This window comes from Drosophila erecta, unplaced genomic scaffold (assembly GCF_003286155.1).
Source record: "Drosophila erecta strain 14021-0224.00,06,07 unplaced genomic scaffold, DereRS2 tig00000092-arrow-pilon, whole genome shotgun sequence".
In the NCBI taxonomy this organism is placed as follows: Eukaryota; Metazoa; Arthropoda; class Insecta; order Diptera; family Drosophilidae; genus Drosophila; species Drosophila erecta.
The window spans coordinates 15,589,179-15,610,666 of NW_020825207.1; positions in this window are offsets into that span (position 1 = coordinate 15,589,179).

Consider the following 21,488-nt stretch of genomic DNA (forward strand, 5'->3'; position numbering starts at 1 on the left):
ATCAATAGAAATTGGCAGGAATTGGCGGTTTGTGGGCGTTAGAGTGGGCGTGTACATAACGTTTTGGTCATAACAACAAATTTCAACAAATATTTCAAAACTGTGGCAGTGGACCACAAACTTGTGTCTTTGGAATCTGCAGCTTTTATAGTTCCTGAGATCTCGACGTTCATACGAACAGAACGGTTACCTAATTTTCAACGAGTCCATTATACCCGATTACTCTACGAATAACATGTATAGAAATTCGTGGAAAACTGCCAGACGTATTTACGTGCATTTTTAAACTTTTGTGCACATCGTTTAGTCCGATTTAGAGATTTACTTGCGAGAAATAGCAAGTAATTGTAAACCTCATCAAAAAACCTCCACAACATAATTTTAATCGATCTGCAACATATCTGATTGAATAAGAAGTTTTATTTGGGCGTTAATTTGTAAATTTAATGACCGCTATTACACTGTAAGGCATTCATTACAAGCGTGTTAACAATTAGGAAATTCTCACATAAAGGTGTGCAATCAATTATTCGACCAGAGTATGTGAAAATGTGTTTGACAGCCTTAAGATTTTGCTAATATCTTTGTATAAAACTTTTTGGCAACCGCAGACTGTTGAAATATGTATTGAAATTGTGCAATTTGATGTCGGTTTAAAGAAGTGATGTTTATAAATATCGAGGTATGTGAAATTTCATCAATTTACCACACAAACAGTCTCAACGTCATTATTTGAGTTCCGATTTTGTGTTATTGTTACGCTTTCTCCTTCTCAGCATTGCATTATTTTATTTTGTGTATAAACATTAGTGCATTTTTGTAATGCCCATGTTTTTGTTATCCCTTACTTGTTTGTTTGCCGGCCGTTGTTGTTTGCTTGTCCATTTTTGTTTTCCAATTTGACATGACTTGCTGATGCCGTCTTACCGAAGCAAATAACCAAAGCAAATGCCATGATTGTTACAGTCGCTTGCTGTTTGGGAATGCACTTAAATTTAAGTTTACTTAATGGAGAGGCGAAATATGTCAGACTTTAGGATCTGATATGGTAATGACTTAAGGTTTTGCTCTACTTTGATAAATTGTTTAATGGAACGAACATCGTAATTAACGGAATAAATATTTTAATTTACAAACTTTGACTTTGCTTACAGTTTGGTTCGCTTTTTAGACCTAAGGAATAATATTATATACTTGAATATTATTTGCGTTTATTACTTTAGTGCTAGACACATGCCTAAACCTATACCTTAATATTGATTAAAGCTAAATCCATTTTTAGCTATTATTGGTTTTCGCTTTTCTCTCGGTGGGTTTGCCTTCATATTTGACAGTTTTCGAGCCGGATTTTTGCATAAATGCCCAAGTGTAGTCAGTCAGTCCATCATTTGGACATGCACACAGTTTAATTCCCCCGCCTCATCTCGCCTGCAACATCGTCTAGACCATCGCCTTGGCTTGGTCCTGCTCCCAGCATATATCTTCATCGGTCTGCCAGGACAACCACAAATATCCTACATCATGCTTCCTGCGGAGAAGTGTGCTTTATGTATAAGGAAAAGTGCCAATCAAAGTTAATTGAAAATTCATTGAATCTTGTATATTTAAGTGAGGCATACAACATAAATCTATGTAAAATGAGTGTGTCTGCCTGCGTCTGTATTGGTGTTTGGCCGTCTGTGTGTGTGTGTGTGCGTGTGTTTGTGTGCTTATCTCATCTGGATTCGATGCTGTAATCATGTTCTGTCGTTGCCATTGTGGTAGAAAGTGTTTGCAGTTGAGCTTACAAGGTAAACAAATTTCTGATCAATGCATAAATACCAAAAATAGTTACACAAATTGCACGGAGCATTTTGGCGAATATAAATATGGCACAATAGTGATTTAATACGTGGTATTATTGGGCTTAAATAATGCGCATATCGACGTCTAAAATGTAATTGCTCACTTACAGGGACATCAACAAAAAATGATACACAAATTGGAAATTCACTGAATTGCGATAAGTTAAACGGTTTTTGTATTTATTTTCTGGTAACGTAGCCACCCAAAATAAGCCTTTTAATTCTAATTCACACATATGTAGGAGATTGCATTATTTTCTAGACTTAGAAACCGGTTACTGAATCTTTTCTTACCAATTGGAATGCACGTAATGCCGTATGCCTTTGCCAAAGAAAATTCAATGCGAGTGCTTCTGACGTCACCTCTTTGCTCGGGAGTAGGATGTGGAGTGTCATTTTCCACCCATTTTCCAACCACTCCCCACTTCGCCTGTCATTTGCATCGAGCATTGCTGTAACCACACTTACAGTTACAGCTTTCCAAGTGTTTACCTTTTACTTAAGAAATTACACTCGGGCAAACAGAATTTGCGTGCCCACAAATCCTGAGTCGGAAGTCCGACTACAAGTGGCTGCGTATTTTTTTTTACCGCACACAGATCAAACGCCAGCGACGCTTTTCCCCACTTTTTATTTCCCTATTTCCCTCGCCGAACCAGCTGCCTACAAATTGAAAAGTTTTCTTGGCATTACTCGCCAGGATTTGCCTTCTTGAATCCCAGATTCTTTTGTCGAGGATGGGTATATTACGGTCAAGTAAACGTAGGCCAACTTTCCATACATTTAGCTTATAGGCAAAAGTGGTACCCTAACAATATTGCGCTCTAAAGGAAATTAAGAAGACCATAATAACTGACTAAAAATATTTCCAAAAGTTTAAGGCTCATGATCTATAGAAATGTAACTTTTTTAAATGAAGTTGTTATATATATAAGTACATGTTGCTGGAAGGATATTGCAAAAGTCGAATACGCTTCTTCAGCGAATTCCCATCTTCAGTATTTCCTACTTATTTTCAAGTGGGCGCTGGTTTGGACGTCTGTGGCCCCCTACGTTTGTTGACTTTTGTGCGCTAATAGCAAAAAGCGTTCCATTGTGCGGCAAAGAGGTTTTGCCCCCAATATCCCCATCCAGGCCCGCAAGGATCTCGGCCAGCGGGAAGTTCAAAAGTTTGGCGTGCCAGACAATTTGTGGGTCTCAAAGTTTTTAATAAGAGGTCATTGATTTACATTAGCCAGCCAAATTGGTAAATGTTCCCGCTGAAAGTGGGTAACCAGAAAGAGGAAAGCGTTTGTTTCTTTGGATTATACATTATTGAAAATGATGCCAAAGAAATCCTTCACTTTAATTTGTTTTAGGGGTATGGGAATTTTTGGCTTTTTGCAATTTAATATTAATAAGGAAGATGTATGTATACTAAAAAACTGCTGCATACCGAAAAGTAACTATGATTTCGTTTTTATTGCTTTCAATTAGTTGTTCGACTGTTTCAACTCCGAAATTATTTATATTATATATTGGCGCAAATATGATATAGTAGTCCGATCCGACTTACATACTCCCTGCAATAGATAAAGACTTTTGGGAATGTTATTGCAGATATGTAGCCTTAGACCAGAGAAAGATTTTCCAATTGTTCCTGGAAATATACACTTTTGCCGTGGCTTAGCGCAGTAAAGTGGCTTTACTCTTCTGCTACTTTGGAAACCCTTTATTGATCCACCACTTAGTTCGCTTGATTGACCACGTCGCAAAGGTCACGCCAGTTCGCAATGAGTAGAAGCGAAGTCCGGTAGCCGACAACACTTAATATTTATGACCATTCGAACCGCAAACAATTGAAGCTTAAAAGCCAAACAATGAAATTTAGAACTTCCAATTAGGAGTTGACCAAAAACGGCGGCAACGACAAAGCAATAAAAGCCAACTTTATGGACTACACAAAAGGCGTGGCCGACGACGACAATAACAAGCTCATAAAATGTTTTTTGTTTGTTCGGTTTTGGCCCACCTGGCACATGAAACCAATAAGCAGCCATAAAGGACACACACCCGAACACGCACACTCACACACGCACACACACAGAAACACACGGGCCAAATCAAATTCAAACTCAAAAGGCACAAAAACTGATTGAGGTCTTCAAATTGGAAATGAAAAACTATGCGCTGTGCCCCGCCTCGCCCAAAAAGCCGCAAATTGTTGCAGGGTTTTTTCGGGCTAGCGTTGAGGTTGCATTTGATTTTAGGGACCAGACTCAAGGGCCATGCTCAAAGCTAAAGCGGGTAGAAGTAGGAAAAAAGGGGCACAGAGCTATTACATTCAAATCAGACGTACCAGTTAGTTAGTGCCCATTGTGTGCAATGCCAGGTTAACAAGGGTGCACTCCAGGCCCTCTCCATTTCAGAAGCCCCTGATTTGGAGTTAACAGTAGCGCAGGAGTGTTGAGTTTGATGAACATAAATTAGGGCCGATGATAACAGCAATTGTTCGATGAAGTTGAGTTAAATTGTCTATGTGTGCTATTATTTTCGCTGCAAATCAGATGGCAGCGAGAAAGATGTTTCCATAGTTCCATATCCAGTATTAATTTCTTAATTCAGAATGGAAAATATATAAATAGATAATATTAGCTTTAAATAATGCAATGCTTAATTAAATCGCAGAGTTGTGACACTCTGTGATCACGAATCACAATTGTCGTCCATCTCCTTGCATGCGCATTAAGCATACGCAATGTGCGCCCAGTTTATGGGCCGGCTCAAAGCTTTTATGCCAACATTTTATTGATGCACACCGAACCACAAAGGGAGGGGGTGGTGGGGAAGCCGAATAAGGCCAGACGCAAAGTACATTCATCTACACCAGAAATTGTCACAACTGACTGGGCTTTTCCCCTGATCCACATGGTTCTTGCTGTTGGTAATGTGCGTTCGTATGTGTCTTTTTGTGGGCATGTGTTCTGCATTTTGGGCAAGAAATTAAGTTGCATTTTCATTATTTTCGTACATCCAGGCAGCCGTTTGGCCATTCGATGCGCTCGACTGGACCACAGTTCAATTATAAACTGTCCACAGCACACTCAGAGAAACGCCATGCTAATAACATTTGCAAATAGTTTATTGCGATCTCTGAATAAGAAAATCTGCCAATTTGAGTAGAAAGCATTATTTTTGGTGTTTTCATTGGCTTTCACGATTTTAGAGCCAACAAATATGCAACTTTCGTTCAGCGAAATCTAAGTTGATCTGAGCTTGGGCTTCTGGCTTTGTTTCACTGTTGGTTTGCATGTTGTTTTTCCTTTTCGGCTTCAGTGCATCTTTGTTTGTCAATTTGCTTGGTTTCTTTGTTTTGCCTTTTTTCTGCTGCTGGTGCTACTGCCATTTTGGGAAACTCCGTTGCATCTTTAAAGGTCCGTGCCGGGCAGGAATATGCACACAAAGTGAAATGAAATTCTCCCCAAAGAAACCGAGCAAATGTTTGGGCCCAGAAGGGATTGGGATAGGGGTTTTTGGAAACGGGGGAGACCGGATGCTTGAAAAACTATCCCATTGGCAAGCGGAAATGCAAATTGTCGTGTGCGCATGTTGTTACAAATTCAAAATGACAATGGAGACGCTCCGTTCCACACGGATCCAACTAACCGTGCAGTCAACTTGGTCGCAACTCGAGGCGCCACTAACCATTCCACCACCGCCCACATCCCCCTGGACGCCATCAAAAAATACGATAACCCTGCTAGAAGAGTGCGCATCGTGGAGTCATCTGCATTAGCTCGGCTCCACGTGGCTCTTTAAGAGTACCAATCCCTTTAAGCCACAACTGGCAAGCCGAAGGACCAACTGCAACACAGTGCGTTTCGTTTGTACAAGTATAACTGGAGGTTCCACTCAAGACTTCATTGCATAATGGCATAAATAGCTATTAAAAGCTATTGGAAAGGTATTTATTTGGTGCTTCAGTGCTAAACTTGTTCTACACTTACCAGTTTACCAGTTTTTTGTTTCAGTTATGACATAACGCTTTGACAATCACTGTATCTCACCACATATTTCGGCACTCGGCATTTTCTTACATTTCGCATGCGTAAAAATTTCCAACGATGCATTTTTCATCCATCCCGTTTTTGCATCCGCCTGTGCCGGCGTATCCGTACTCGCATCTGCATCTATCTATCCACTTGAGCCACATGCATGCAAAAGTCATTTTTCTTATTTGAAAGTTGTGGCCAGCTCAGGGGCGGGTGTCACGCCCCCTTCTCCAGCTGCCTTTCGAACGGGCAGCCTTACGCTCTTGCATAGTTTATGAGCCACTCCAAGGACGCCAGCGGGTCCACCCGATGGTGATGCTCCTGCGAAGGCTGCCTCTTACGCTTTTCCACTCTTGGCTGAACTGTTTCGCGCTCGAACTTCTTTTCGTGGTCTGGGGACTCTAGTTAAATATTTACCACTTACGATAGAAGTTAAACCTAGCCATTTTTTAAGATTATATATATATAGCAATGTGCCAACCAAATTAGGATGGAGCCTGGACAAACGTTATAATACATCAGGGTGGGCAATGGGTATTGCAATCCTTAACCATCTATGTAGCAGTATATGCCACTTCTTCTAGAAACGCACTTCCGCACTCGAGTTCAAGTCAAGGCTGTTCGTGGCAGGCAACTTTTTGAAGCTTGCCAACACTTTGGCCGCCCCTTGGGGAAAAAAAAAAAGAAAAAAATGTGGAAAAAGAGCGGAGTGAGGAAAAATGAAAGGAAGGAAAGCTGGAGAAAAGGACATACTACTACTAGCAAGTACATAATTTGAGCATTTAATGAAACCCGCTGCACTTCTATGTAGCGAAATCTCATTTCATTTTCCTCTGTTTCTTGTTAGCTTTGTTCTGGGCCAATTCTTTTCCGCATTTCGCCACTGCTGGCTTTCGTCGGACGTGGACAGTAATTATAAGGCCATTAGCAGGGCGTCGGAAGAGGGTTTTGCGAGGGGGCTCAAACTGGGAAGTGGCTGCCAGCGAGAACGCATGGTTATTGTGTAAACGCATTAAGCTTAATGTTCGCCACAAAATTAAACAAGTGGCCGAAAACGTTCCAACGGATTCGACAGTCGCCACAAAGTGGTAGAACTGGAAATGAAAGAAAAAATGAGGGGCTTAGATAAATTCAAATTGCACTGTCAATTTAAATGATACACAGCATTACACTTACATTTGTTATTTACATCCTTTTTGGAACTCATTTCGACTGCAATATCGCATCGTGGCATATACTCAAAACATTACACCTGCCATAACATCTAAAAAGTTATGTCATTTTTGTCGTATGTATTTTTTGCTTTATCTGTTCACTTTTTTGTTGGCAATTTTTACCCGCAAAACCTCATTAAGCTCGAGGACAGCGCTAAACTTTCCTAAAATCCATGCACATCAAATTTCAGCTGTCATTAAATGTGCCATAAAAGAGGGAAAACTGCTGGAAAAAATAATGCAAAGTTTAGGAAAGAAACGGTGGTGGTGTTCATGTTCATGTTGATACACAGATAATCATTAGACTTAAAGATTTTTTGTCGCTACAGTCGGAGAAAAATGTCATCAGACATAGATCACAGAAAACAGTCCAAGCCAGAAATATTGAAATACTTTTGAAGCATATATAATCATCACTGGATAGTATCTTGAAAAGCATCTTAAATTTAAAAAGTTGGACAGCTTTTGCTTTAATAATTTCTTGAAGTGTCGAATTCGACCTTTATGCACATGAGACGCACTGTCGGTTGTTGGGGACAACAGTCATGTGAGATATACTTTTGGAGCGCATCCCTGGAATAGAAGACTTTATATAATGACCGCATTAAGCGAACATCGCAGCAGCGAAAAGGGAAGTCTGGGATCCTGTGTCCTGGCCTTGGGTGGCTGCCATTGAATTTTGCCTGGAAGCGGAAACCTGCGCTTAATTATGGGTTTATCAGCGCATAAGTTTTGGCCTTGTCCTCAATTAAAATGTTAACAAAGCCACACGCACGCAGAAGTAACACACATCTTTAATGTAATGGCGGAGATAGAAAGTGTTGGGTTATCAGGCGAACATTAGTTTTATTTCGCCCATTTTTGTTCCAAGCCCATTTCTTGTATTCGTTTTGCCAAGACAAACGATGTTATCATTTTGAAGAAACGGAAAACTTTTAAATGGTCAAAAGTTCCTTGTTCGAGCAAGGAATGTGGGGTAAAGGTTGAATCTGAAGAAAGATTGCTATTATTTATGCTCAGAAAAATTAAGGATATTCTATCACAACTGGGTTTTTAGTCGGTGTTTAATGTATACCTGTTTTATTGGAATATAGATTGAAATAGGCGTATTATCTTGTGAGAATCCATTTTAGATAGCAAGTTTTACCTATATATTTTTCAACAATTTCCCTCACTCCTTTGTCGTCTGCTGTTTTTTTCTGGTTGCCAATTTATGCTGCCTCATTGAACAGGAGCTCAATAAAATTTGTCGCATCCGATTGCGGGCTCATCTTTAAGGGTCCACCACTCGCTTTAATAGTTATCCCGATTGCTGTCACGAGGCTGCCTCTCCCAGATACATACATCTATGTAGGTATGGGTGCCTATCTGCTCCTTGGGCGTGTGCCTGTGTTTGCAGCAGGTTGATTTATGCGTCGGGCCCGGACAGGAGGCAAAAATAACACAGTCAAGTGCATGGCAAACACTTGGCCCTAGACGCCGCCTCTGCGGCTTGGCCACTTTCCCGCCATTCCCGATGCACTCTGACCCCCTTTCGGCCCTACTCCGGCCACTACTTGCTGGCTTTTTGTAATTTTTCACATAGGCAGCCGGGCAAATGCATAAAAAGCCAGACAGCTGAGCATAAAATATTGTTGTTATATGAAAAGCAGCCCGGCACAAAGGAGCTCGAATGCACGAAGGGAAGATGGGAAGTTGGGAAGATGCTGCCCGGACTGGCAGGACATCCAGATACCCTTAAGTACCCATGGACTCCAGTTTTATATTTTGGTTTATGTTAGGTATAAATGTGAGCTCGCTTAAATATTAATAAACTAATAAGGCTTACTGGTGGGATGAATGATCTATATGTAGAGAGGCAACCCAAAGTTATTCTCTATAATAACTTTGAACTTGTATAATATAGTTTTTATTCCTGCATGCCGTTGCATCCAAAGAGTATTTAAAGTAATAAGGATAAAATCAGCTGCAGCAGCTGCATTGCGCCGACTGCGTCTGTTGCGTTGTATGAATGAAAAATGAAGTGAAACTGAACTCCAACCGAACTTGGTGAACCCAACTGAAGGAAAGTGTCCCTTCCCAGCCAGTTAGGCTGTGTTTCGCCACGTCATAGTCAAAGGGTTGAGGAAAATTGGGGAAATGAGTAATGCATTGAGAAAAAATCTAAGAAAAGATAAATACAGTGATAAAAATGGGACTGTCGCACTAGTTAATGCTTCTAATTATTTATTATTTTTTCAGGTGTAAGGTAGAACTAACGCGTCGTGGAAATTCCTTTGCAACATCTTTGGCTGCCATAGAAACCTACCAACTGGCTGTGAATGTTTGATAAGAAGCATCCATTGATGAACCGGACAAAAGTTGTTGCGATACTTTGGCAAAAAAGTACACAGACTGGCAGAATGGCAAGAAAAGTGAAGGGGGAACTTCCCTATGCAAGGTGTTCGCTCAAGTATTCAATGGTTGGCGCTGCATTTGTCCATAACTTCAATGAACTGGCATCCATTCAGATTTACTGGCTTGCAAACGATATGAGGAGAAATATGAAGTGATACGGATATTTATGGGAGCATGTGCATATTTATTTACGAAATCAATATGGTGCACACAAACTTTTATTTCAATGGAAATGCTGTTGAAATAGTGCAGTTTTTATTGGGTTATTTAATCAATGCATTTTATTCAAGATTTTTTTAAGTTTAACGTTATTTGTCATGTCTAATACCAAAATTATGGGCCTGCAGTCAATTTACACTATTTTTCTGTTGCTATATTTTTGGCAGTATGATATTATTTTCAGGGCAATAAAGGAAAATAACGACTAAGCCGCAAAAACTTATTTGCGCTGAAAACCGAATTGCCCAGCAGCTGCTGATGAATGACGGTATGTCATATCCGAGCTCTAAATTGACACGCGCCACTATTTAAGGTTTTCGCTCATGGGCGTGGGAAACCTGAGAGTGGGAGGCGGGCGGAAAATTGGGCGGAAAAGCTGGTACAGCAGCAGCAATGAGCTCATTGTTATGGCGGCGAATGCGGCGCTTCAAATGAGCGGCATAACTCAATGAAAAGCCATTGTTGCCGCTGCTCCCGCTGCTCCTGCTGGTGATCCAGGCAACCGTGCACATATTAAATAAGCAATATAAACAGCCCGAATCCGTATCCGTATCCGGATCCGCAGTGCGCAGTCCGCCGGCGCTGAAAAGGTAAAACGGGTCAGGATCAGGAGGCAAATGGGGGTTAACCGCAACATAAATTATGGCAGTCGGTTGGCTGCCTCATCACTCAGGCATCGCGTAGTTTGTTGCGTATTTTATTGGCCGCGTATGCGCGTCGACAGCCAGTGGCATAATTTCGCAGCAAATAGCTCGAAAAATTTGCATACGCAAATACGAGCAAGTGCGAGTGTGTGATTGGGTGCGGAATTAATTTCGGCGAGGGGCGGCAAAAGGCGGCAATTTTACGGAGTGCTGCCTGTAATCTTAAGGCAAGCGCACTGTGCCTAATTGGAAATTTGCGGCTGCCAAAGCTGAGACAATTAGAAGCATTTGGGCGTAGTGCGCCCTTATGGCAGATTACTCTACAATTCAAGCAACAGCTCAATGAAAACCTTTTTTAATGGTCCATAATAATGCAAATATGTTAATCCGCTTACTGGGAATGGGCTTATATTGCGGGACTGGCATATAGTTATGCCAACTGTGTTCCGATTTTAAATTGCAATGGTGCACCGCCCACATGGAAGAACTGAGGAGCAGTATAAAGTGTTCGGTGCTATTTCAGCCCTATCTAGATTGCCTAGCAGATGCAGAATTTTCCATTTACATTTCATTTACTGCCTAGATGTGTGTGTTTGCAAAGGAAATTAAATAATTGAAAAATAGTGCAAAAATAAATTACACGTCAAGCTGAGGGGGAGACAGAGAAGTTTTGTGAATGATTTGAGGCAAAAGGAAGGGAAACGGAGATTTAGAGCGATGTAAATCTTAGGATAGCTGCCAGAAGACCAAAGATGTGGTGACGAAAAAGGGACACCGAACTGAAATAACAGAGGTAAATTAACTCTTGCACTCGAGTGTGCTTCAGTAGTTAATTATGAACGAAATTGCAATCAGATGCGAATGGCATCGTGAAAAGTAAAAAGCACTGCAAAATATTTAGCACTCTGACAGTTCAATCAGCCACCAGAATTGTTTACACAGTAGCCAGCATATAAACGCAAAGCAATTCGTATGTCGAGCTGCAGGAATTTTTGGGTCAAACAAAGGATTTTCCAAGTCACACGTGCGTGCAAGAGAAGCTTTCTGGAATATCAAATTTAATGGTAATCTTTTGAATGCACAAGGAAAAATATTCTCATTTGCTTATTACATAGACAAATTTTCATTTTTTGACTTATTTATTCTGAGATTACATTTTAAAATTAATAAATAAATTTTCAAGGACCTTGTCTCCACTTTAATGGGGAAATAAAGTTGTAAATTGAGTCCTGCCTGCATTAGTGCCTTTCGGTGTGTTTTCTTTTGCGGCCTTCCCGAGTTCGAAGGACATTAGCATAAAAGCGTTACTAATATACGTATACGAAGAGACCAACAAGAAACACTTAATGAAGCAATTTTTAGCAGGCTGCAGTAGCAGAAGCAGAAGCAGGAGCAGATTCAACTGCTGCAGATGCTGCATAAAAAGCAACATTTCCCAGCTAAAGCCAGAAAGCTCTCAACATGTGGTACCCTCTGGCATTCTGCCGCTCCGCCCCACCCTCGAACCCATCCGGATTCCCATTCTGCGCGTGGGAGTAGCAGGCTGTGCTGTTTGCTTGTGCAAAAGTGTGTACAGGTGACTTAATCAACATGCAACTCATTTTGTTTTCCATGCAGGTGCATGGACTTTGCGACCATGTGAGTGGGCGGGTGGCTCATGTGGCATGTTTGCTTAGGCATCCAATGCCGAGTGGGCGAGGAGCATGAGTAGCAGGCGGAGCAGGCGGAGGAACTGGAGGTGGCTCCAGTGGCAGGTATTTAGCTAAAGCTCTGCCTAGTTGCAGGCGAACTGTGCAACAGCAACAACTCAGGTCGCATGTATAAGACACTAAATTGTGTTGATATCAACAATGAGCCCGAAACACTGCCACTACACGAGGAAAGGTCCTGAATGGGTTGGGTCAGGACAAGGACTCGGAAGTCTCCCAGGATGCTTTCGGTAGCCAAGACAAGGATACCCATCCATCCACACTGAGCAGAAATTGGAAAGCTTGTAATGGATATAAAATTTCCATAATTTCATATATAGATTAATAGATTTGTCATTTAGTGTTTTTTTTTCCAAAAAGGGTTCCCATTTTCCTATCACACGCAGTCTGCAAAATAATAGTTTTGAAGGATTTTTTTCCAGGTTTCACAATGCATTGTAGATCTGCGAATGGGCTTAGAACCGGGCTCAGTTGGGCAAATGCATACAAATGGCATCTACATATGCCTTCGGTTCGCGCATAAGCTTTCCTCCATTTCCACCCACAGTTTCCCAACGACCTGTGGAAATTATGCACATGGAGAATAAGGTGTGAGTAGTGTGTCCGGTGTGTAACCCCGGCAATAGATACTTTTGGGTGTGGACAACATATTGATGATGCCCTGGAACCCCAGTTGGTAGTTGACACCCGATCCCACATCGAGCAGTTGGTTCCGGGAAATGGGAAATGGTTGCGGGGTCCTGGGAAAGGACTCCAAGTGCAGAAGTCACTTAAAGGTGGCCCTCGTGGGATTTCAGCAAATTGTCGATTGCATTTCGGCACTGAGTTTCCTTCAATTAATTGTAGCTGGACAAGATTGCCTCTTCTTGTGTGTTTTTAGGTGGGCTAAACGGGCCATGAATACTTGTCACACTTGATTGGGTTCGGCTGCTAAATTTTGATTATTTCAAGGATTTTATTGCAGAAAATACTATGTCTTACTTTGAAGTGTCTAAATGTACAAATATTGTTAAAAATGTATATATTAATTGATTAATATTTATTCGCAATTCCTTTCATAAAATTGGGTTTGTCACCAGTTTGTTGCCCAGACAAATAACAAATCCTCTCGGGCCAAGCAATTTGTAGTCTTCCAGTTTTCAGTTTGTTGAGGAGCTCTGTCAAATAACTCGGCATATTAAAACACTCAAATTGCAATGGCAGCAGGGGGAGATTCTAGGGAAAAAAATGAAATAGAAAACAGAGTCAACGAGCTCGGCTTGGGGTCAAGTGTGACATGGCACATTCTGATTCTGGCTCGTTGCCGGCTGTCTCACCTGTCAGGTGCAACACTTTGGCTATTAGAACGCAAAATTTAACAATGTCGCCCGGGCAACCTCACCGGAGTTCCCTCCGGCCCCGCACCCGGGGGATCCCCCGGAATAGCTGCTCTGCAGGTGTATCTCGGTGTAAGTGTAGCGCCACAGGTCATAAATTCAATTTGGCTAACAAACACGTTGCACTCACACAAAGACAGTGGCAAGTTGGCTGCAACATGTGCGAAGTTGTTTGCCGGAGCCATTTTTCATTCCAGCAAATGGCTGCTGTAGATGTTAGTCTTATATTTCTTCATCTTGATACCCTACAAAGGGTATCTGCACCTTAACGAAACTAATAGCTTGGAACACCAGTGTATTGATTTCTTTTTTATTTATGAAATATATTCTGCTTTCGCTATTATCTTATAGGTTGTTATGCATCCTTACTTGGTAAACATTTTTATTAATATTTATTCCGTAAGGTATAAGCAATGTCGATCTAGGATTTCCTGGGCATTCCATTCATGTTTTTTGCTGAATTTTCCGGTTTCACGTTGTTTCGTTTCGGTGAAATCAGAACCGTAAACTAATTAAGATGATTAAAATCTTTTGTTTTGCTCTGAACGGCAGGACTGGATGAGGAAAAAAATGGAGGAGGGCATATATGGTGCCCACAAAAAGCAACGTAAATTTGATTTTCAAAAATGTCCCATTTAGTTCCTCCTGTCAAATGGAATCTGTAATAATCTATACAAAAACACTTGGATGGGTGAGAAAAACTTAAATAATATGAAACTGGCAAACGGAAGCTGGAACAGCAACAAACATCCGATTAAATTATGCTCAAAGTCAAAAGCGCAGACAGAACTGGCCAACAAACCACTTTTGGCCAAGTTAGGATGGGGTCTGGTTGCATGAAATAAGAAAACTTTTCGGCACTCTCTATCTCCATTGGCCCCTTCTGCAGTCTGCATTCTCCGCTACGCTCCAAAAATAAATCAAATAATTCAATTTTAAGCTAAACTTATTTTCGTATTAAAAATGAAAATCAAATAGAAGATAAAAAAGGATCAAGCTGTGCTAGGAAATGCTCTTATGCCGTGCCCGCCGCCCAACCGCCCCCTGTGACAGTGGGCGTGGCCGGCAGCCATGCCGACGCACAAAGCTGCAACCGCATGTGAGGCAATATTATGTACATACAAACATACATATATTCCGATGTGTGGGGATGTTCCATTTGAGAGCGTTCTGGCATGACACTCCTTGTTTTTTGAATTAGGCTAAAACTCGAACTCTGCTCCAAGTATCTGAATATCTCGAGAGGAGTTATAGTAGCTAGCTACTTTGATAATTAATATTTCAAGCAAAAAAAAACGTAAGTTTCCAAACCTCATAGATCTACACAGTAATGATATTACGAAGAATCTACTGCAAAACCCTATAATAATATAATTTAATAATATTACTGAACCCGTTTTGGGTCTGTGTAAAATTCCAGCTCTCTTCGAGTGTTTGTAAGTCATATCCTTTTGCAATTTTCGTCGCTGTTGGCCACTAACCGCACTCATATACCAAAGTCCAGGGATATGTGCGAGTTTGTTGCCTGCGGCCAGGACAATAAAATTGTTTGTCGTTCAAAAGGACCTCTCTGGCTATCTCCCTCTCCCTCTCCGCAGCAGGAGCTTAGATTTATGCGGACCAAAAGTATCCGACTTCTCCCACACTATTTTTATGTTTCTGCCTGCCTGCAAATTGCACGAAAGTTAAGCAGTTCAGTTCGGTGGCCAAGAGCTAATCCTGCGCCCCACTGCACAAAAGCCACAATAATCCGATGGACTGGGAAGGTATCTTCTATATTGTACAAAGGCCAAAGGATCGCTGGATGCCTTGGAAACTGCAGCGGAGCGAGAGACAAAATCAATTAACAGTTTTCGACTAACCGCAGGCGTTCTTTAAAGTTTTTCCCACCCTCGCTCCGCATTTGCCAATCGCCCCTCGCAATTTGCTTGTTGCACTGGACGCTCGTCGTTTTCATTCAGGGCATTGTACATTGTCTGCGGGTTATAAATAATAAATAAATGTTTGAATGCACCTACAACCAACAGAAAAACCACAAGGCAGGCTGGCAGAATTTGGTAAAGGCAAAGCGGGAAAAAATTGGAAATAAAATTTTTCATAATCGAAAACGTGACTGTAATTTTTGAGCTGCCTAGCCAAGTTGCTATTTAAATGGTGTTCTGCGAACCGAATTCCTCTGAAAATCTCAATGTCCACCTACCAGTGGAATTGAAATAAAATAAAATATTATATATATTTTTTTCCAAAATAACCAATTGCAGTTTGATAACTTCGGTCTTAGTTAAGAGCCATATCGAATTAGAGAATTAGTTAGCATATTTAGGCTTTCTCTCGTTTTGGGAATGTCCTTTTTTCTATAAGGGGATATTCTTTCATTTTCGATTTCTGGTTGGTCGGCTTTTGTACGAATGAAAATGCGATTTGCGCTTTTTATGATTGGCATGTGTTAATAAATTTTCAGGGCTCCTGGCGATGAGTGGCACGTCACGTTGTCCATGATCCTTCTTTTGGCCCACACTCTTATTATCAACTCCCCCGAAGGATACGCGTGTGTGTGAGAGCTGACACATGTTTTGGAGCCACTTCCCCAAAAGCATTCTGTAAATTAGCTCAACACTAATTTTGTGCTTCGGTGAGCAAAAGTATTTTTCAAGAAGTGAGGCAAACGAGGCGGTGAGTAATGAAGGACTGCTGCGTTTGAAGCGATGACAGGATATGTTTTCTATCAATAACATAAATAATTCAAGTCAAATGTCAATGGCTCAATTTTTGCAGCGGACAAAAAGGCTAGAACCTACAAAAATATATAAAACGAATTCCTGGCTTATTGCTATCGCCAAAAACTTCATGGCAAATTAACTTAAAACGTTTTTTGCATACGCAAATAAACACGATGTGTGGCAGTGGCGGATTGCAAACATTTCCCTGATCTATTTATGCTACCAAAATACCTAAAAAACACAAGCCAAATAATATCAAATGGAGCGGGAATTCCAGCATGTCCACACCAACACACGGAAATATATATAAATAAATTTTCATTTCGTTTCGCATTCATCAAACATTTTGACAATTTTATCTCAATGGGCGTTCGAGTGTCCTTTATTTTTCTACGTTTTTCCCATCTAAGCGTCGGCCGTTGGGCAGCCAAAAAGTAAATTTATGTTATGTTTTTCGGGCCTCGGAGCCAAATTCTCACTCCCCAAACTCTTGGCCATTTCGACTGGACATTGCCATGCAGGAAATGCGTGTTTAGCAAATGTTTTTGAATTGTATAACGAGAATTTATGACGAGCACATGGACGCGGGGTATTGCAAGGTACCTAATAGGTACAACTTCAGCAGAAACGGCAAAAATTGCATGATTTGAGTTCGTTTAGCATTTCGTTTTATTATTTTTGGGTGTTAAAAGAGACGCCCATTTGAATATGTGTATTTATAACACTGTGGATAATGTTAGAACAGGAAACTTAGGTTGAATAAGGAAATTCACTTAGTGATATAAACTAATATAATGTACAAAACAATTCAATAAACATACAAGTATTCAATTCATAAGTTTGTTCGACATTGGCCCTGAAATGTATGCTACGGTATTGTTTTGTAAAAGACACTCAACATTATTGGTATTGGCCAAGGCATCTTGGCGTCCTAACTGAAACGACCTTATCCTTTCGAACCATCACTGAGCAGCAAAATGATATCAAGCTCCTGCCATCAATCCCCTTCTTTTCCCACGATTGCCATTTGTTTGGGGCTCGTGGCACTTGGGCCCGTTTGGTTTGTGCAGCATTTCAATGAGCAAATGCAAATAAATTATAAACAAAAAGGGAGACAGAATTCAAATAAAAATATTGATGCTGCTGCTGGATGTCGGAGGACGTGACGAAATGTGTTTTGTGTTTGTTGTTTCTATTTGTCGAGCACTTAAAAGAAATAACCGCCACGTTCTATAAATTAGATGGCGTTTCTCGCTTTCAGGTTTTGGGGTTGCCTGGCTAACGAGGCGTATGCGCCATGTCCTGACAAGTGAAAAATGTCCCGCACACGCATATCCTTGCCACTTCTTGGCGCGACATGTGTGTGTGTACGTGTGCGCACTAGGGGCGCTGGGGCGTCGGGGGCGTGGCAAAGAAGCGTCGCAAGTGCGAGTGAGTGGTTGCGGTCGGCTGGAGCTGCTTCTTAATCCTGGCAGCGCCAACCGCTTAATTATTCATTGAAGCCAATGCATTGGAATGCCGAAAGCCGCAGGCTTATAAATAGCATGCGAGCAGCGGAACCTCACAATTCTGCGGCCACCTCACTCAACATTAATCAGTTTATGGTCGCCGCTAAATTGATTTGAACAAATATTCCGCAGCGTTGCCTCTTTGGGGAATTTCTTTTCAATTCGCCCGCTGCAATAAGTTAGGTCAGCGAATCGCTTTCGCACCATCAAATAGGCGTTAATTTCACTATTAAATAAAAAGGACCTTTTGTTTTATGGATTACTTTGACATATCTTTTTAAAAATATTCATTTTAAGATTGGCCATCAGGAAAAGAAAAAATGAAAACTGTGTAAAAGTATTTCCGCAAACATCTACTGGAAATATTCAAAATGAACGATGGCAACCTAAATATTTAAGAATCCTTTATACGCATTCGAAAATATTCCAAGTCCCTCAACATTTTCATGCAAAGATCCGAACTGATTCTGGCATTGTTTGAAGCCTGCTCGGCAAACATTTCACACCCATCAAACACACATGCATGCATGAAATTGTGGGAGCCTCCTGTGCGTGCTTCCTAGTCCTTTTGCCGCATTCCTATTTTTTCTGGTTTTATTTTTCCGTCTGCTCCCTTTTTGTGCAGCATTTAGCAGCATGGGGCGTGCTTTCGACTGCGTTTTGTGCACCAAATGACCGAGTTCTTTGTTATAGTTACTACTTCTGATTCTGTTGCCTTTGCTGGCGGTTGTAAGTGCATTGTATTCATGTGTGTGCCACTGTGTTTTTGCGGCCGCATTTATGAGTTTGCATGTCGTGTTTGCCATACTCCCTCCCAAAGCCGCCCTTATCATCATTGCGCACAGCTGCCAACACTTTCAATTGTTTTCAACACTAAAAATCCTCGACAATGAGCCTGAAGTCACTTTTTGCTATATGCGAACGACGGTTTACTTTTCGTTCGCCTAAATTGTGTTTTTCCTGAGGCAAATGGTTCGTGGAAAGAAGCATTTTTCTTGAGTTCCTTAATTACTCTGGCTGTATAGTGGAGTATTAAAAATGAAATACGCCTAATTGCAATGACTGTGTAAATTAAAAGTCATATTTTAGGTTGTGATAAAAGAATCGATTCTGTTTTTTTAGTTATACATACAACTCTGGGGAAATTGGAAAGTTACTCTACTTTGCTTAAAGAAGTACAGAATGTATTTAAAATTAAAAATAACATTTTAAGCCCGCACTTGGGTAACCGCCATCAAGGCAAAATGCTTCATTTGCATGCGACATGAAAGACAATTAGAGATTGAAAGATCCGAGAAAAGATTCATCCCGTAATCAAATGTAACATTTGCGAAATTATTTTCCAGTCTACTCTGCACTGGCACCATAAACATAAAGAAAATCCATTTGTATGCAAACAAGATACTGCCTCCGACTAAAACTGAGACTCCAGCGAGAGACTCAACTATTTGCCACTGACTCGCATTTACATGCTAAATAGCCTTTCGCTCGTCCTTGGCAAAAGGACCTCCACTCCCTACTCACATGCCACTCCCCGATTTGGAATCGGACTACGACTGAGACTCAGTCTCGTCGCCGTGTAATTGAAACGTTAAATAATAAAGCCGCCTGTGGAGTGTAAGAGATTCAATCAGTCCATGACGAAGACAATTAGGAACTGGATTTGCCTGACAAAGTAACAAAGGGACGAACTTAACAGGATCTAGAAGGAGAGTAAAGGCACGGAGCAGACCGCAAAGGACAGGTCTTCTCACCTACACTGAGTTTCAAGCAATCAAATTTATGCAATTTGCACAGCCACACACAAAAACAAAATAAAAGATACATGACCAAATTGAACAAATTATGTTATAAAGTAGGTGTGAGGGCGAGAATACACCCATTACTTCTCTGCAAGGTCTGCCCAGAAAATATGCAGAACTTTTTGCGAACAAGTGTTAGTTTTATGAGGTCGGAAGTGGAACACTTCTCGGAACTATAAAAAAATGTTTTGGCTTCTTGAAACCATTCGAAACCTAGAATTTCGGAAAATGAAGTTTATTTATAAAATGTTGAATTGAAGGTCAAACTTATTTGCAGAACCCATATACTTTCCTATAAAAACTCCAGAGCACAGAAACAACTTGAAACAAAGCAAGTTGCAGAAAAAGTTGACGCAATCAGTAACAGTATTTCTATCTCTCCTTATCTCCGAATGTCTCTATGCCACCATCGCTTTTTTCCATCCATTCGAGGAAAAGGAAGCGAAATTAGTTGGCTGCAACCTGCAAAAGAAAAGTTTTACGCTTAAGTAAAAGTGCAAATGCTTGCCATTCTTTCTTCGCCCATCAGCCGTCTCTTTCGCATAGAGTCTCCCCATCTCTTTCCCCATTCATTGGCTATATCTGTATGTCCCTTTCTCTTTGGCATTGCCTTTGGTGTTTCCGACGCCTTTCTTCGCGCAAATTGCGCACAAATTAGTTCAAGTTGAGGCGCATTTCAGCGTTATGACTGTCAATGAGCCGATGCCGGCAGATGCACTGTGAGAAATCATAGACGAAATTTGAGAAAATTAATTGAATGTTTATTTTGGCAATTCTCACATCAATAGGACTATTTTTGGATTTTTTAGGCTTATTGTTGTGGCGTCAAAGAAATATGGCTGATAGGAAAGTATTTTCTTCGCTGTGTAAGAACTAGAAGAGGCGAGTGAAAGCCGAAGATAGGGAGGAGAAGAGGGAGGACCAGCAAGCGGAGAACTCCTAGCTGTTGGCTCAACTTCAAATTGCCAGCGGGGCATGTGCAGCACAAAAAAAAGTTGGAGCCCCTTGAGCTAGGGTTACGATGGTCTAGAAACGATGTGAGCGGTGGGTTAGGGGATAGACGCTGCGGGATAGGGGTTTTGGGGCACGAATGGGGGGGAGTGGCAGGCTCCTCGCCCGATTTGCTTGCTGGCATTGTGCCCCAGTCAGCAGTTTTTGTTTGGGCTAATGATGCGGAGGATGATGTCGATGTTATTGGTATTTTCTATTGATGCCTCACTGGGCAAGGATCTGTGCTGCTTGTCCTACTTCTCCAACTTCCTCTTGTTCTCCTCCTTGTTCTTCCACTTGTTTCTATTGTTTTCGTTGTTTACCAATGTTGTGTGCGTATCATAGAAAATGCTGTTGGTGCAGGCTCTGCGGGGACTTAACTAGGCATTTGACGAACAACAACTCCGGGTTTATTTGGAGGGCCCAGTAATGGAGTATTTGCGCGAAGAAGGTTGTGCTAATTTGCAGTATTTTTGACAGGACCTCAAGGACTTGGCATTAAATAAACGTAAATATAACTACATAACATCCGCATACGTACTACAACTATATTTCCAAATGCATCTCCATATTGACTTCATTTTTGAAGACTGGTCAACAAGTACACATTAAAGTTGTTGAATTATAAATCAGAATCCTAAGTTTGGCCAACATTGCATTCTGTTGTGCCTGCTGTTAAAATTCTGCACACCTGAAAACTTCCCACTATTTCTGCTGCCCAAGCTATAACAACCATAGTGTTAGCTGGCCTAACATAGCTGTTAAATTACATCCGTGGAATATGGAATTGAAACAAACCAATAGCTGGCTCTCTCCCGCTTTCTCTTACTTCTTTCCGGAGAAAGAGAGCGCTCTCTCGCGGTTGTGACTTCGCAACCTCAGACAATGCGAACCAGTTTGTGCGTGTAGTCGCTTTTTATCCTGATATCCGGTCGTCGTGTTCCAGTTCGGGAATTGGCTCGTGTGTGTTTTCGAGTGTGCGGGGGTGTGCGTGTTGGGCGCCAAGTAAAAACCAGGTAATAAGGAGAGCGAAG